We start from the raw sequence: 19,057 nt of genomic DNA, 5'->3' as shown, positions 1-19,057 counted from the left end.
GCTGTTTTAGAAAGAAGAAAACAGAAATGTTGCATAATGTCACCCGTATTTCCCCAAGTGACACGAAGGTACGTGAGTTAGCATGGGAGGACAAATGGAATCACATTAAAAAATAACCATCTTTAGCTGGAAGTGGTAGCTCACACCTGTAGTCCCTGTATTTTGGGAGGCTGAGGTGGGAGAATCTCTTGAGGCCAGGAGTTCCAAGATCAGCCTGGGACTCCATCTGGCTCTACTTCCAGTTTTAGTTCGCTTGTATTTCTGCGACATCTGCAGTTGTTTCCTCCACTGAAGGTTTGAACTCCTCAAAGTCATCCGTGAGAGTCAGAATGAACTTTTCCAAACTCTTGTTAATGTTGATATTTTTACCTTCTTCCATGAATCATGAATGTTGTTAATGGCATCTAGATTGGTGAATGCAAAAAAACCTTTGCATAAGGTTTTTAACTTTCTTTTCCCAGATTCATCAGAGGAATAACTTTTTATGGCAGCTATAGCCTTATGAAATATTTCTTAAATAATAATTGATGAAAGTCAAAATTACTTTTTGATCCATGGGCTGCAGAATGGATGTTGTGTTAACAGCATAAAATCAAGATTAATCTCCATATATATCTCCATCAGAGTTATTGGATGACTAGGTGCATTGCCAATGAGCATTCGTATTTTGAAAGGAATCTTTGTTTTCTGAGCAGTAGGTCTCAATAGTGGGCTTTCCATAGTCAGTAAATCATGCTATAAACAGATGGGCTATCATCCAGGCTTTGTTATTCAATTTCTAGGGCACAAGTAGAGTAGATTTAGCAACATTCTTCAGGGCCTTAGGATTTTTGGAGTGGTAAGTGAGCATTGTCTTCAACTTAAAGTCATCAGCTCCATTAGCCCTTAACAGGAGAGTCAGCCTGTCCTTTGAAGCTTTGAAGTCAGGCATTGACTTCTCCTTTCTAAGGTATGCAAGTCCTAGATGACATCGTCTTCTAATAGAAGGTTGTATTCATCTCCATTGAAAATAAGTTGTTTAGTATATCCATCTTCATCAATAATCTTAGCTAGATCTTCTTGATAACTTGCTGCAGCTTCTTCATTGGCACTTGGTGCTTCACCTTGCATTTCTATGTTATTGAGATGGCTTCTTTTATTCAACTATGAACCAACCTCTGCTAGCTTTGAACTTTTCTTCTGCAGCTTCCTCAACTTTCTCAGCCTTCATGTAATTGAATAGAGTTATGGCTTTGCTCCGGATTAGGCTTTGGCTTAAGGGAATGTTGTGGCTGGTTTTATCTATCCAGATCACTAAAACTTCCTCTATATCTGCAACAAGGCTGTTGCACTTTTTTATTATTTGTGTGTTCACTGGAGTAACACTTTTAAATACCTTCAAGAGCCTTTCCTTTGCTTTCACAACTTGGTTAACAGGTTCAAGAAGCCTAGCTTTCATCCAAGGCTGGCTTTTGATATACCTTCTTCACTAAGCTTAGTAATTTCTAGATTTGATTTTAAAGTGAGAGAAGTGTGACTTTGCCTTTCACTTGAATGCTTAGCACCACAGAGGGTTATTAAGTGTCCTGGTTTCACTATTGTTGACCTCAGAAAAAAGGGAGGCCCAAGAAGAGGGACAGAGGCAGTGGAATGGCTGGTTGGTGAAGCAGTCAGAACACACACAACAGTTAGCAATTAAGCAAGGATCACTTGAGTCCAGGAGGTTGAGGCTGCAGTGACCCGTGGTCACGCCACTGCACTCCAGCCCAGGCAACAGAGTGAGACCTTATTGCATACACACACAAGAAGTTTTCCATGTTATATGGGCATGGCTATTCCCCCAAAATATTACAATAGTAATATCAAAGATGTTCCAGGAGTTTGAGATCAGCCTGGGCAACCCCATCTCTCTCTCTCTATTTTTTTTCAGCTGGACCGGGTGGTTTGTGCCTGTAGTTCTAGCCACGCAGGAGGCTGAGGTGGGAGGATCACCTGAGCCCAGGAATTTGAGGTTGTGGTGAGCAACCTCTGTATCAAACTCTGTATCTCACTCTGTATAAAAATAAATACATAAATAAAAATAAATAAAAAGGTCACTGATAATAGATCATCATAACAGATACAATAATAAGGAAAAGTTTAAACTATTGTGAGAATTACCAAAATGTGACACAGAGACATGAAGTAATCACATGCTGTTTGAAAAATGGTACTGATAGACTTCCTCAACACAGATTTGCCACAAACTTTCAATTTGTAAAAAAGCAAAATATCCACAAAGCACAATAAAGCAAATTGCAATAAAGCAACATATGCCTGTATTGAAATAGGAATCTGTCCACACTTGTGATAAACTAAAACAACCATCAATTATGGAATCTCTGTTACAATCTCTTGGGAAGGAAAAGTCAAGAAGCATTTTTGAAGTCAATGAGTTTTAATGAATAATTAAAATGAAGTCAATGATTAATTAATGAATAATCAAACAATAACGATTTTCTAGCTACTTGCCAAAGTAATTTCTTCTGAACACATAATAGTTGTTCAACAAAGGCTGATAAACTAATTCATAGAAAAGTTGACCCTTGTGTGTATACTTTATCAATGTAGCCATTATATGGCTTTCATTAGCTTGTATGGCTTACATTTATAGGTAAAGCTTTATATTTATATGTAAGTTTATATGAAAGTTTATTAATCAATAAAAAATGGCAGGCACAGCAACCTGGGTGGAATTGGAGACTATTGTTCTAAGTGAAGTAACTAAGGAATGGAAAACCAAACTTTGTATGTTCTCCCTCGTATTTGGAAGCCAAGCTATGAGGATGCAGTTGAATACACAAGCATAGGCATAGAATGAAACATTGGACTTTGGGGACTGGGAGAAAGGGTAGGGGGGTGGTGAGGGATACAAGACTACACATTAGGTACAGTGTACATCACTGCTCAGGTGATGGGTGCACCGGAATCTCAGAAATCACCACTGAAGAACTTACTCATGTAATGAAATACCACTTGTTCTGCAAAAACCTATTGAAATTAAAAAAAGGTAAAAATGTGCATAAAAGATGTGTCAAGGGAATCATATCCTATGGCAGCTCAGGATTAGGTGTGTATAAATGTTTTGGTTTGTTTTATAAAAAATTATTTACTTGTATGAAACCTCGCTATGAGTGTGGGTTAAAAGTTACTGAAAACATCTGGTTAAAATGACCAGGTATTTCGCTTGTCACTGAAGCCAGTTAAAGTTTGGTAACATTGGAGACCCAGGATGAGTTCAGGGTGACATTTTATTCTCCTTTAAATCACAGTTTTTCCCTCTTTGCCTTTCCTGCTAAAAAGCCTGTAATTTTTGTACAATAAGTTTTATAATAGATATTTCTTTAAAAAATAGGCTAAGCCAAGTAAAGAGTCATTATATACCTTTTTCTTAAATGGAAAATATGCTTTCATATGATTTTGAAAAGAAGCAAGAATAACAATGTTTTAGGCATATCTGGTACTGGCTTTGTGTAGGAAATGATAATAGTCAATTATTACCATTTTTAATAAGAGCATTGCATTTTCCTTTCTGAGGTGCTCTAAAATGACTAGTTTTGCATATAAAATAGGTTAGATTAGACTGTGAATACCTTGGGGACGGAGCTGCATCACATTTCTTTGTACTCTGTGTCTAGCACAATACCTGGCACACAGTAAAAAGACAAGATATATTTGTTTTCCAAATAGTATTTCTTTTACTACAAATATATTTTTTAAGAAGTAAGAAATAGATTAGTGGATTTTCATCATTTCCATCACTTTATACATTGTGTTAATGGTCTATAGTTTTAATATAAACACTTCGATGTCAGATAAATTTCCTTTCTATTTTAAAGTATAATCATATGTCAGGCAAGTAAAAATTCTATTCTTCGTGTAAAGTATTGTTTTGGAAAACAAATTCTGAAGCTAGGTTTTTGTTTTGCTTCAGAAATGAGTGTTACATTTTCACAATTTAGAATTTTAAGTATAGCTTAGGGAGACCATTGTTTAAGGGGAAAATGATTAGACTGAGATTCTTAAGTTGAGGGCAGTGTATTGTTCTGGCTGCCTTTATATTTGGAATTCCTAGGACACAGTAGGAAATCAATAAATATTGAATTAAATCAATAAAGAGTGAATGCCAGGTTTATTAAAATATGCTGAGATAATAAATGTGATTCTAATATTTCTTAGCAAATCAACTGCCAGTTAGAAAAATTCATAGGTTAATTGCAGTTCATTCAGTGTTTTCTACATTTCATTGGAATTTTCCATCATGACATTAACTTTCAGTGATCTACAGAAATACATTCACTTTTTTCCTACTTTCATGATGGGATTTTATTACATGTGTGTTTGCATGTTTAGATTTGCTGTTTTGTTTACTGACCCTGACAGCTGTTAAGCAGCTTGAGAAGCTGAACGTTCTGTACTTATTCTGACTGATGATGATTCTGTTTGAAGATCTGCTCATCATTGAGTAGTCACCCAAGATTCATTTGAAGAAAAGACTCACCCAGTACTCATTGTCTTCATTCACTTAATAGATGGAGGACTGTAACTTATGAAAAGGAAGATAACTTGTGTGGAGCATAGCATACTGTACAATTGTCTTTTATTCCAGACTTTACTTATTGTTTTTGACCTTGCATTCCTCTGATTATATTCATGCAGCTTCCATAAAATAATTACAGTAGGACTAATCTATAATTGTAAAATGCAGTTGGTATTTTTCTGTATTCTTTCACATGTACCAATTACCCAACTAAATTGAAAATAAAATAGGTGGCTGTATTTCATCCTAGTATTATCTAGTCGAGAGTGTCCAGTTTGAGAAAAGGAACTACTCTGGATATATTGAGTAGAGAGGGATCTATGTTGAGATTGTTACAATAGGCTGATCACGCTGGAGACAGCAATGGGATGGTGAGTGTTACTGTCCCTCTGCTTGGACTCAAAATCACCCACTCTCACAACTAACTTACTGGGAATTCCAAGGCTGTTTTGCAGCCACTTTACTTATTTTTTCTTTTTCTTTTTTATTTTATTTTATTTTTTGAGACAGAGTCTCGCTCTGTCACCCAGGTTGGAGTGCAATCACGCGATCATAGCTCACTGCAACCTCCACCTCCCAGGTTCAAGCAATTCTCCTGCCTCAGACTCCCATGTAGCTGGGACTACAGGTGTGTGCCACCATGCCCAGCTAATTTTTGTATTTTTAGTAGAGACGGGGTTTCACATGTTGGCCAGGCTGGTCTTGAACTCCTGACCTCAAATGATCTGCCTTCCTTGGCCTCCCAAAATGCTGATATTACAGGCATGAACCACTGTGCCTGGCTCCACTTTACTCTTTATTTTGGATTTGGAGATAGATATTTGTTCATAGGGCAATAACAATGAACTCTAATGAGTTATTGATTATAAAATCTCGTTAATAAAAACACTTCCATAAGTGTCCATTGATATCATATTGTGATGGCTCCACTAGATCTGAATTCCTAAAAGGAAGGTACCTATACGTATTCAGTGCTCTTTATTGAACTGAATTATGGAATTGATGGTTTCTGACTTCAGAAAAGTTTTGTAAGAGAGGGAAAAACTAGGGAACAAAAAATTTAGCAGTCTTTTCACTCAATAATCTCAGAAAACAGATTCATTTTTAGAGCTTGTATCTGCTTTTACAGATTTTGGGTACCATTTGTTGGGACTGGTGGGGTTGGGATGTGTCTGCTTATGCATAGGATAATGTTGTACTAGGCATAATATTCTAGGTTATGTGAAATTTATATTTGCTTTTCGTATTACATATTCGAACGTGGAAGTATAATCATTATCTAAGTTTCAGAGATTTCGTTGCCACTTGTTCAATGAAAATGTAAACAGTTGTGTCTACCATCCAATTTGCTTCAGAATTTGGAAACGATGTTAAACATAAGAATAAAGCAAAATAAGTGACTTATTTTAAATACAATCGGGACAAATTTGAGCTGATTCTTTAAAGTTTATTCTATCTCCAGGAATTAAAAATCTTATTTCTGAACTGCATATTCTAAGAATGGTACACATCATTTTCACATGTACACTAAATACTGTTAGTTCAGTGTCACTCTCAGTTTTATATTAAAAGTTGGTTGTCATCCTATTTTTAGAAACTCTTTCCTTATATTCTTATAGTTTATGGTAAATGGCATAGGAAAAACTCCATAAAAATGTCTAGACAGAAATCTAAACAAGTGAGTTCTTATGCACATAACATTTATACAGAAATATCAGGTATGTTTTTGAGCATGTGGCCTTGGTAAGCATGTTAATGTTTCATAGAAGAGTTTAGTGGGAATAAAATTATGAATCTATTATTTAAATAAGGTAAAGGATTATATGGTTCTTTATGCAGAAAATATATCTCGTTTCTCTTACTTTATTATCTCATTTGGTTTTAGACGAAGGATGTCAGATTGTATAATGAGGAAACCAGTTCTCATTTTCACCAAGACTGCCCAAATTTAATACATGTGCTTCAAGCTTCAGTATCCTTCTAAGTAATAAGCTGCTACGTGTCTTACTTTTTTGTTTGTCAAATGGGGGCAAGGGCATTGTGAAACTTACAATTTCGCTCTGCTCAACTGCCTGTAACAATATTAATTGAAATGGCTACATTTTACTATGATATTAAAAGTTGGAATTTTCTACTGTTTCTAATATGCTTTTAAAGATACTTTCAGAGTTATTGGAATTATTAAAGGTAGCAACCAAAGACACTTTCACAGACTATTTCTAACAATTAGCAAATTCTTTGTTCACAATCAAGACATAAATAGCATAATAAAACATCTATCTAGGTCTAGGCCTATAAAGGGGTTTTTTTTCCCTCCAAAAAATCATTTCAAAGTAAATAATACCTACACTCTAAATGTCTTTGTAGGTTATTCTGTGTCTGCATGGAATGTACACCTGTAAAAAGGATTACTTAAGGATAATATAGAATTTATATTTTACTTATTTCCTTCTCAATTAGTATACATACACATATGCATACACACAAACCACTTGAGCTACCTTGATGGTTAGCCCACACTTTTACCTAAATGAGAAATAGAGTAATATTACAGTAGTGAAGTAAAGAGGAAAAAATACAAGGGCTAGATTTGTCCAACTTGCACTTTCTGGCAATAAACAGCAGGAGAACTTCTAATAGTTCTGAAGAGAAGTAGAATGGCAATTTCTTTATTTAACACCATGTTAACATAAAGATTTAAAAATATATGTTTATTAGAAAGAATGGCATAATTTGATTCTTCCTGTTTAATAAAATAAGGTCACCATTTATGTGGACATGCACATGGGAAACAAAATGACTGCAGGAAAGAATGACTTTGAGATCAGACCCTTCAAATAAGATTACTTAATTGTCTGCTGCCATACTAGACACTCAGAAATGCAAAATAAGATAAATAATTTCATTGTGAGGATAAGAAATTCTATTAAAAAATTATAAAATGGTGTGTACTTGGGTAGCATGGGGTGGATATAATTAGGAATCATGTCTTTACTTGGAGGATCAGCCTATTAGGCTGGGTAGCAGGTAGGCAGCTTCAGAAAAGGCAAGCTGAAGAAAAGACTCAGAGGTGGAAATGAGTGTTAGGGCTGTCCTAGGAACTAGGAACAAGGGCCTAATGACACCAAGACTTCTGCATTTACTTTTACCTGATTTATCTGAAAGGTTCAGCCCCAGAGATAAAAAAATTGAATGATGAGGCCAGGCTTGATTCCCCTACTGATAAAGGAGACAGGCTGTCCTCTGGAAACTGTGCAAAATTATCAGAACCTTGGCACTGATAAGTCAAGGGAAGAATGCTGAAACCAGCAAGATTGGTGACATTTATGAAGGCACATTTATGCAATGGGAAAACATTCATGTATTTATAAAGGTCCCTTGTTATTGACTAAGCAATCTATATGCTGTAGTAAACTCTGAATAAAAACATAAAAAGATAGCTTAATACTGGCAAAGATAGATATTTCCTTTTTTTTTTTTAAACAAGAATGAGGAAAATCCACAGATTTCCCCCCACCCCTCCACCCCTGCTAGAGGTTAGCAGACATGGAAACTGCTCCTTATTTTCATTATTGCAATATTTCCCCAATATTTCCTCCTCCTGAGTCTTCTGCTTTGAGCCCAGGTTTCCTTAAATATAAAGCAGAAGTGCTTCTATATAACTGAATCCAGTTCTTTGATTTCCTGTGGTAACTCTGTTTTAAAATGACTGTCATGCAACGGATTTTGTTCTTTCTGTGTCTTGTGTATTTGGCTGAAACCCTAACTAGTTCTTTTTAATTTCTACCTTTCAAACATGTCTGATGCAAATGAATAAAAGTTAAAACCCAGTGATCTCAAGATGGGAGTTGGGGTGGGAGAGGGTAAATTATTTGAAATCAACAGGAAACCTCGTTCTCAATGTCCTGAGGTTAATGTTCACATATGTTAAGTAGCTGAATATGTCTTGAGCAAGTCACTTGGTCTCTTCAGGCATTGGTGTTTTCATTTGAGAAGGTAGGATGATAACAACTTTGAAAGTTGCTTTACATTTCAGTGACTGCATCGGGACATAGTATGTCCTATTTAAAGGCCATGGTAGCTTTTTACCAGTCTTTTCACATGCATGACTGACACTTGGCATAGTGCGCTGTGAGTAGCAAGTATTCACTGTACAATGAACAAATGGGATGGATTTTTCTGGCATTATTGATTCTAGTTGGAAAGTCATATGATATACATTGCCATCTTTAAAAATTAATAGCACCCCTGTCCATACCTAATACATTTTCATAATCTTCCTTATTTATTTTCTTCCTCAAACTTTCAATACTTTATTGTATTACGGATATCAGGAAATTTGGAAAAAAGTGGGAAAATGAAATAAAAATATCATTTTCAGTCTGCTAATTTGATAGTAGATCTATTAAGTAAAACTAATAATAACTAAAAGTATTTTCACCACAGCTCTCAAATTTCTCATTCAACTATAACCATGAAAGCTAAAGTGTACAAATTAACAGAGATTATTCAAAGGAGTCCTATGCTAATGAAAATAGGAAATTTTAATAGAATTTTTTTTTACAAACTTTACTCTGGTGATTGTTATAATTGGAGATACTGAATTGAAAATGTGACCAAGATTTTCAATAACAGGCATTTTGACAGCTTTTGGAATAAAAATATTCAGGCACTTTGTAATTTTAAAGTTTTTTGAAAGTTTAATCTCTTTTGTCATTTGCTCCCGATCACATTTATTTCTTTATACACATTTATTTCTATAAACTATGCATTTACATTTGTATGAGCAATGTGGCACTAAAATTATGTTTGGAGTAATCAATGAGATTCAAATTTTTGTGAATTAGTAAAATTAAAATAGATTATTTTTAATTTTAATAAATTTCAACTTATCAATTTTTTTCTTTCATGAACCATGTTTTTGTTATTCTATCTAAAAAGTCATCACCAATTAATTTTTTAAAGCATCACATTTATTAAAATATATTTTAGTTTTTTGTTTTGTTTTGCATTTTCTTTTTTTATTATTATACTTTAAGTTCTAGGATACATGTGCAGAATGTGCAAGTTTGTTACATAGGTATACATGTTCCATGGTGGTTTGCTGCACCCATCAACTTGTCATCTACATTAGGTATTTCTCCTAGTGCTGTCCCTCCCCTTGCCCTCCACCCCCTGACAGGCCCTGGTGTGTGACATTTCCCTCTCTGTGTGCATGGGTTATCATTGTTCAGCTCCCACTTATGCATGAGAACATGTGGTGTTTGGTTTTCTGTTTGTGTGTTAGTTTGCTGAGAATGATGGTTTCCAACTTCATCTATGTCCCTGCAAAGGACATGAACTCATTCTTTTTTATGGCTGCAGAGTATTGCATGGTGTATATATGCTACATTTTATTTATCCAGTCTAACATTAATGGTCATTTGGGTTGGTGCCAAGTCTTTGCTATTGTGAATAGAGTTGCAATAAACATACGTGTAGATGTGCCTTTATAGTAGAATGATTTGTAATCCTTTGGGTATATACCCAGTAATGGGATTGCTGGGTCAAACGGTATTTCTAGTTCTAGATCCTGGAGGAATCATTGCACTGTCTTCCACAATGGTTGAACTAATTTACACTCCCACCAACAGTGTAAAAGTGTTCCTATTTCTTTACATCTGCTCCAGCATCTGTTGTTTCCTGTCTTTTTAATGATCACCATTCTAACTGGTGTGAGATGGCATCTCATTATGGTTTTAATTTGCATTTCTCTAATAACCAGCGATGATGAACTTTTTTTCATGTATTTGTTGGCCGGATAAATGTCTTCTTTTGAAAAGTGTTTGTTCATATTTTGCCCACTTTTTGATGGGGTTGCTTTTTTCTTGTAAATTTAAGTTCCTTGTAGATTCTGGATATTAGTCCTTTGTCAGATGGATAGATTGCAAAAATTATCTCCCATTCTGTAGGGTGACTGTTCACTCTGATGATAGTTCCTTTTGCTGTGAAGAAGGTCTTTAGTTTAATTAGATTCCATTTGTCTATTTTGGCTTTTGTTGTTATTGCTTTTGGTGTTTTAGTCATGAAGTCTTTGCCCACGCCTATGTCCTGAATGGTATCGCCTAGGTTTTCTTCCAGGGTTTTTATGGTTTTAGGTCTTACATTTAAATCTTTAATCCATCTTGACTTAATTTTTGTATAAGGTGCAAGGAAGGGGTCCAATTTCAGTTTTCTGCCTATGGCTAGCCGGTTTTCCCAACATCATTTATTAAATAGGAAATCCTTTCTCCATTGCTTGTGTTTGTTTGTCAGGTTTGTCAAAGAATAGATGGTTGTAGACGTGTGGTGTGATTTCTGAGGCCTCTGTTCTGTTCCATTGGTCTATATATCTGTTTATCTGTTTTGGTTACTGTAGCCTTGTAGTATAGTTTGAAGTCAGGTAGCATGATGCCTCTAGCTTTGTTCTTTTTGCTTAGGATTGTCTTGGCTATATAGGCTCTTTTTGGTTCCAAATGAAATTTAAAGTAGTTTTTTCTAATTCTATAAAGAAAGTCAATGGTAGCTTGATGGGAATAGCATTGAACCTATAAATTATTTTGGACAGTATGGCCATTTTTATGATATTGATTCTTCCTATCCATGAGCATGGAATGTTTTCCCATCTGTTTGTGTCCTCTCTTATTTCCTTGAGGAGTGGTTTGTAGTTCTCCTTGAAGAGGTCCTTCATATCCCTTGTAAGTTGGATGCCTAGGTATTTTATTCTATTTGAGGCAATTGTGAATGGGAGTTTGCTCATTATTTGGCTGTTTGTCTATTACTGGTGTATAGGAATGCTTGTGATTTTTGCACATTGATTTTGTATCCTGAGACTTTGTTGAAGTGCTTATCAGCTTAAGGAATTTTTGACTGAGATGATGGGGTTTTCTAGATACACCATCATGTCATCTGCAAATAGAGATAATTTGACTTTCTTTCTTCTATTTGAATACGCTTTATTTCTTTCTCTTGCATGATTGCCTTGGCCACAACTTCCAATACTATGTTGAATAGGAGTGGTGAGAGAGGGCATCCTTGTCTTTTGCCGGATTTCAAAGGGAATGCTTCCAGCTTTTGGCCATTCCATATGATATTGGCCATGGGTTTGTCATAAATAATTCTTATTATTTTGAGATATGTTCCATCCATACCTAGTTTATTAAGTGTTTTTTAGCATGAAGGGACATTGAATTTTATTGAAGGCCTTTTCTGCATCTATTGAGATAATCGTGTGTTTTTTGTCAATGGTTCTGTTTATGTGATGAATTATGTTTATTGATTTGCATATGTTGAGCCAACCTTGCATCCCAGGGATGAAGCCGACTTGATCATGGTGGATAAGCTTTTTGATGTACTGCTGGATTTGGTTTGGCAGTATTTTATTGAGGATTTTCACATCAATGTTTGTCAGGGATATTAGCCTGAAATTTTATTTTTTTTTAATTGTGTCTCTGCCAGGTTTTGGTATCAGAATGATGCTGGCCTCATAAAATGAATTAGGAAGGAGTCTCTCTTTTTCTATTGTTTGAAATAGTTTCAGAAGGAATGGTACCAGCTCCTCTTTTTATCTCTGGTAGAATTTGGCTGTGAATCCATCTGGTCCTGGACTTTTTTGCTTGGTAGGCTATTAATTACTGCCTCAATTTCAGATCTTGCTATTGGCCTATTCAGGGATTTGACTTCTTCCTGGTTTAGTCTTGGGAGGGTGTATGTGACCAGGAATTTATCCATTTCTTCTAGATTTTCTAGTTTAATTGTGTAGGGGTGTTTATAGTATTCTCTGATGGTCATTTGTATTGTTGTGGGATCAGTGGTGATATCCCCTTTATCACTTTTTATTGTGTCTATTTGATTCTTCCATCTTTTCTTCTTTATAGTCTGACTAGCAGTCTATCTATTTGTTAATCTTTTCAGAAAACTAGCTCCTGGATTTATTGATTTTTTGAAGTGTTTTTCGTGTCTCTGTCTCCTTCAGTTCTGCTCTGATCTTAGTTATTTCTTTTCTTCTGCCAGCTTTTGAATTTGTTTACTCTTGATTCTCTAGTTCTTTTAATAGTGATGTTAAGGTGTCAATTTTAGATCTTTCCCTGGGCATTTAGTGGTATAAATTTCCCTGTAAACACTGCTTTAGCTGTGTCCCAGAGATTCTGGTATGTTGTGTCTTTGTTCTCATTGGTTTTAAAGAACTTATTTATTTCTGCCTTCATTTCGTTATTTACCCAGTAGTCATTCAGGAGCAGGTTGTTCAGTTTCCATGTAGTTGTGCAGTTTTGAGTGAGTTTATTAATCCTGAAGTCTAATTCGATTGCACTGTGGTCTGAGAAACTGTTTGTTATGACTTCTGTCCTTTTGCTTGTGCGGAGGAGTGTTTTACTTGCAATTATGTGTTTGATTTTAGAATAAATGCTGTGTGGTTCTGATAAAAATGTATATTCTGTTGATTTGGGATGGAGAGTTCTGTAGACGTCTATTAGGTCTGCTTGGTGCAAAGCTGAGTTCAAGTCCTGAATATTCTTGTTAATTTTCTGTCTTACTGATCTAATATTGACAGTGGGGTGTTAAAGTCTCTCACTATTATTGCATAGGAGTCTAAGTCTCTTTGTAGGTCTCTAAGAACTTGCCTTATATATCTGGGTGCTCCTGTATTGGGTGCACATATATTTAGGATAGTTAGCTCTTCTTGTTGCATTGATCCCTTTACCATTATGTGATGACCTTTATGTTTTTTGATCTTTGTTGGTTTAAAGTCTGTTTTATCAGAGACCAGAATTGCAACCCCTGCTTTTTTTTTTTTTTTTTTTGCTTTCCATTTGCTTGGCAAATCTTCTCTTTATCCCTTTATTTTTAGCATGTGTCTTTGCGTTTGAAACGGGTCTCTTGAATATAGTACACCGATGGGTCTTGACTCTTTATCCAATTTGCCAGTCTGTGCCTTCTACATTTAATGTTAACATTGTTATGTGTGAATTTGATCCTGTCATTATGATGCTAGCTGGCTATTTTGCCCATTAGTTGATGCAGTTTCTTTATAGTGTTGATGGTCTTTACATTTTGGTTTGTTTTTGCAGTGGCTGGTACCAATTTATCTTTTTCATATTTAGTGCTTCCTTCAGGAGCTCTTGTAAGGGAGACCTGGTGGTGACAAAATCCCTCAGCATTTCCTTTTCTGTAAAGGATTTTATTTCTCCTTCACTTATGAAGCTTAGTATGGCTGGATATGAAATTCTGGGTTGAAAATTATTTTCTTTAAGAATGTTGAATGTTGGCCCCCATTCTCTTCTGGCTTGCAGGGTTTCTGCAGAGAGATCTGCTGTTAGTCTGATGGACTTCCCTTTGAGGGTAACCTGATGTTTCTCTCTGGCTGCCCTTAACATTTTTTCCTTCATTTCAACCTTGGTGAATCTGACGGTTATGTGTCTTGGGGTTGCTCTTCTCGAGTAGTATTTTTGTGGTGTTCTCTGTATTTCCTCAACTGGGATGTTGGCCTTTCTTGCTAGGTTGGGAAAGTTCTCTTGGATAATATCCTGAAGTGTGTTTTCCAACTTGGTTACATTCTCCCTGTCACTTTCAGGTACACCAATCAAACGTAGGTTTGATCTTTTCACATAGTCCTGTATTTCTTAGAGGCTTTGTTCATTCCTTTTCTTTCTTTTTTCTCTAATCTTGTCTTCACACTTTATTTCATTAAATTGATCTGCAGTCACTAGGCTTTTAGCCTAAGCTTTTCTATTTATCTAGCTAGAAGTTGAGGTGTGTCTACTGTTTGCTGTAGTTGTAGGTCAGAGAAAGTAAAATTTCCTCTGGTGTCTTTATTATTGTCTCCTTTGTTGTCTTTGGGTTCCCCTAGAAACTGCTTCTTAAATAGGGTTTGAGGTTTCCAGTGCTTTTAGCTGTAATCTCAGTTGTAGCTGATTGATGTGTTGGCAAGGTGTGGGGGCGGGGAGAACATTCTATCATTCTGCGATTAGGTCTCATTCTTTTGGTGAGCCTGTTTCTCTAGGCTGTGACTTTCACAAGTGCTTCTCAGCCTTCTATACCTCTTCCCCTTTTAGGAGAGTTAGAAAGACTAAAAGGAACTGGAGTTGGGAATTTTCCATTCCTCACCTTGACAGATAGAGGGGGCTGGAGTTGGGAATTTCTGGTGAAAGCCATATTGGTTAGAGTCTAATCAATGTGGGGGAGAAGGTAGAACCAGAAAAGAGAAAAGGTCTCATTTAATATCCTGTTCCATAATCATACGCCAACACTGACTAAGACCTGGTAATTTCCCCTGCTAAATATTTTTAAATATTTTACACCAGTACATACCATTTCTTCCATTCTTGTTGAAATCAGCAAGATCTCTACCTGTTTCTTATAATAATCGCTTTTTGAAAAATTATTTTCATTTATTTTCAGAATTAAAGAATTTGAAGGAGCTTTGAAGGGCAAAGGTAGTGTCTGTTACCACCGTGTCTCCAGTGCCAAGTCTGTGAGAGAACACAGTATACATTTATTTAAAGAATGACATTATAAATAAATTAAAAGAGCACTGCTACAAGGAATATTTGCATTGCATAGGCTCAAAATTTTTAAGCTAAAAGACAGACTTAGGCAACAGATATTTTAAAAATAATTGAGGTGAAATTCATATAACATACAGTTAGCCATTTAAATGTACATTTCCAGGGCAATTGTATACTTTAAATTACAATTGTACACTTTAAATTCCATTTAAATTCCATTTAAAGTGTACAATTTCCGTGTACAATTTCAGGGACTGCATTCACAATGTTGTGCAACCACCATCTCTAGTTCCAAAATTATTTCATCACCTCCCAAGAACACCTTATACCCATTATGTTCCCCATTATCCCCTTTGCCCCATAATATAGCAACCACTGATCTGCTTTCTTTCTCTATAGATGTATCTGTTTTGGATATTTCATATAATAAGATTCCTGCAATATATATCTTGCATCTGGCTTCGTTTACTTAGTATAATGTTTTTGAGGATCAGACAACTTGTAGTATGTTTCAATGCTTCATTCCTTTTTATTGCCAAATAGTATTCCATTGTGTGTGTGTTCTGTATACACATATGTAATAATCAAGGCCCTGGGAACTCCAACAAGGGAGCAAATTAGAGAAGTGAACCCAAACTACACAGAATTTAAATTCCCTCAAATTAAGGCACATCCTTGGACTATATAGTCTTCTGACCCTGAACTGCACTGGAGGCAATGACCATGTAGCCGTCTGCTGGAGTATACATGAACTCTTGACTGACACCACTGGAAGCTTGTGCACATTCATTTTTTGATGAATTACAGGATCCAAATGTCAAACTACCAAATGGGCGAGACACACCTGCATTCTCCAACTTCACTACTCAAGAACCGCCAGGTAATCTACCTCTGGCTACCATCCTTATTCCTCCTCATGCTCAGATTCAAGCAGCTGTTTCAATGCCCACAAATGCCACAGCAACCTCCTATGCTAATGTGGAGACTGTGAACAAACCAATAATGCTCCTTTTGCATCAGCTTCCAACTCTACCTGAACAGTCCTGAGAAACCAGCTGCACAGGAAAAGCCACCAGTTACTTGAGTGTCACTCAGCAACCCTGGTCACTTTTGGAAAGAATATTAAAAAGAGAAAAATATCTATGAAAAAATATGTGTGTGTGTGTGTATATATATACACACACACAATGGAATATTATACATATGTATTTATATATTGTGATATATAAAAATTTATCCATCAGACTATATGTATGTATGTGCATGTGTATATATATACACATATATGTATATACATATATATACACACACGCAATGGAATATTGTTATATATATTTACATTTAGTATATATATAATATATAATACTTTATCCATCAGACTTAATTTTAAAGGCAGAAATCTTGCCTTAGTCCACCTGAAAGAATAATTTATCCTAATAAAGATAACTTGGAGCTAGCCAGCCTAAAAAGTAAGAGTTTACCCCTTTATTGAAAGAAAATAGGTGACCTCTTTATTGGAAGAAAAAAGGTGAAATTATTGAATCGTATATTCTATTGGTTCTTCTCATGGAAATAGTCTGCTCAACTTATTTAAATGGCGAATATCCAGTTCAACGTGGTTTGATGGGTGTTGTAACACTGTCATACTCTAGGACAGGGATTGACACGCTGTGGTTTGGGAGTCGAATCCAGCCTACCATCTGTTTTTATAAGTAAAGTTTTATTGGAACATAGCCAAATCCATTCTTTTCCATACTGTCTATGGCTGCTTTAATATGAAAACACCAGAATTGTGTAGCTATGACTGAGACTGCATGGCTTACGATGTCTAAAATACTTCCTCTCTGACCATGTACAGTAAGAGCTTGGTGATCTCTGCTCTAGAATAATGAAATCAGTGATGAATTTCTTTTCTGCAGGATTGCATTGATTTGGATATCTTCAAAGGAAACATTCAACTTAATCAGACTTGGGGGCTTTTCCCCACCAAACTAGAATATAAGAATAAATGTAGTTTTCTCTGTTGGTGGGAGTTTTTTGTTAATAAAAAGAAAGGACCTTAGAATTTCAATCTGGAGGGAACATCTAAGACACTGTAAGATAACATAACACCTTTTGGGATGTGTTGAAAGACAGAAATCAGAAGAATTTGAGTTTTGCTACAATAATTTCTCAACTGAAATATTTAAAAATTCTGTGCCATAGATATCTGTGTAAGGTTAAGAATGATTTTCAATTTAGGAGAAAAAAACTAGATGCTTCTGTGAATAAAAATATTTCACAGTTTTGTTATGCATCAATATCTTTGAATGACTATTGGCTTTTCTGTCTTACTTCCTTCTCCAGACCATTTTTGAGGGAAAGGTTCTGAAATAAAAGGCCTACTTGTTTCCATTTTTGTTCAATTACTTTTCAACACATTGTCTAAACGTCATCCCTGTGGATGTAGGGCGCAAATAGTCCTCATCTGTTCTTCTGCTTGGGTAGAAGTGCCCTCTCATTACCTTTTCAAGATTATGTTGTCTCATAAGAAAACATGTTTTAATTTCAGAAAGCAGCTGATGTAATATTTTTGAAGAAATTTTCTTTAAGACTATAAGATTGAGATAGGATGACAATTGAACTTCTGTTCTAGCTAAATTGGATCAGCAAAACAATAAAAATAGTTTTCAGAATCTTTAACTTTACAAAGCCAGACTCATAAAACCAAAAAGAGGAATCTCAACATTTCTGTCATTCCGTAATAAGGACTTAATCTTCAACTGGAGCTAAATACTTGGTTGTATTATTTGTTCGGAGACTTCTGTATGAGTAGGAGACAATGCCATATGGTCATCACAGCTATGTGGCCATAGCAACTACATGATTATTTGAATAATTCCCTTTTCTGTTTAATTTTTCTTCCTCTACAACTGAGTGCCACTTTATAGGCAACCCTCAATTTGGAGCAGATGGTTGTACAGTTTGTGAATTTTTCATGCTTCTTCCATTTTGTTGTTCCTTTCTTGAATGTCCCTTGCTCTCTTTAGTAAAAGTGGATCATCAAAAATCAGGAAAAGCAAATCACATTAATTGGTATCTTAAAAAAAAAAAAAAAAAACTGTTGAAAGAAAAAAAGAATATTGACCTCGATTACTGTGACTGCTGTGACTGTCTATGCTACTGCAAACATAAAGGTTATCAATAGTTGACTGTAAGTTTCTTATAGGTACCTAAAGAGCAAATGTATTATGATAAAGATGAATTTGGCATATGTATATTTCTATTTTTCCTTACAGTGAATTCAAAATCACATTGCTACTTTTATGAAGTTTATAGACAGTCTGACAAATTTTAAACTTGAAAAGTAAAATGGTAATGACATTGGATTTTTAAAACTGAATCTCTTTTAACACCCTTTAGGTGTTTTGGAGTTTAGAAATGATTGAGCTATAATACTTTTCCAGAGTATTGCTCCTACAGGCAATTTCGAGTTCCTTAAGCCCCATTGATTTCATGTGGCGCCTGGTCTTCCTCATCCTGCAGTCTATGACTTGAGTCACTTGTTTCTCGCTATCTAGGACTTTGTTCTTCCTTTATAAGCTGCTTCTGACTTCTGTAGTCACTCTGGGTTTCCTAACCAATATCATACTTTGATCATGGTATAGGTGTAAGATTTTTTTGATGAATTTCTGTGTTTCCTCTTAGTAAATGATGATTTCATTATTATCATTATAATCCACAGAAATATCTATTTTCAAGTGTTGGTTCAAACAGGCCTGATTCAATTGCAAGCAACAGAAACAAACTTGGCAAACCTAAAAAAAAAAAAAAAACAGAGAAAGAAAGAAAGACTGACAAACAAACTTAAGAGCCGAATAAAGAAAATCAAAGCTCACAAATTGATGGAAAGTTTGAAGAACTGGGTTTGGCAATGAATGGAGACTAGAAGAGCTAGTAGCAGCAACTATAAATTAGACCAGGTAGGAACAGTCTG

Source organism: Papio anubis, chromosome 11 (genome assembly GCF_008728515.1).
Source record: "Papio anubis isolate 15944 chromosome 11, Panubis1.0, whole genome shotgun sequence".
NCBI lineage: Eukaryota > Metazoa > Chordata > Mammalia > Primates > Cercopithecidae > Papio > Papio anubis.
This window is presented reverse-complemented; position numbering follows the sequence as displayed.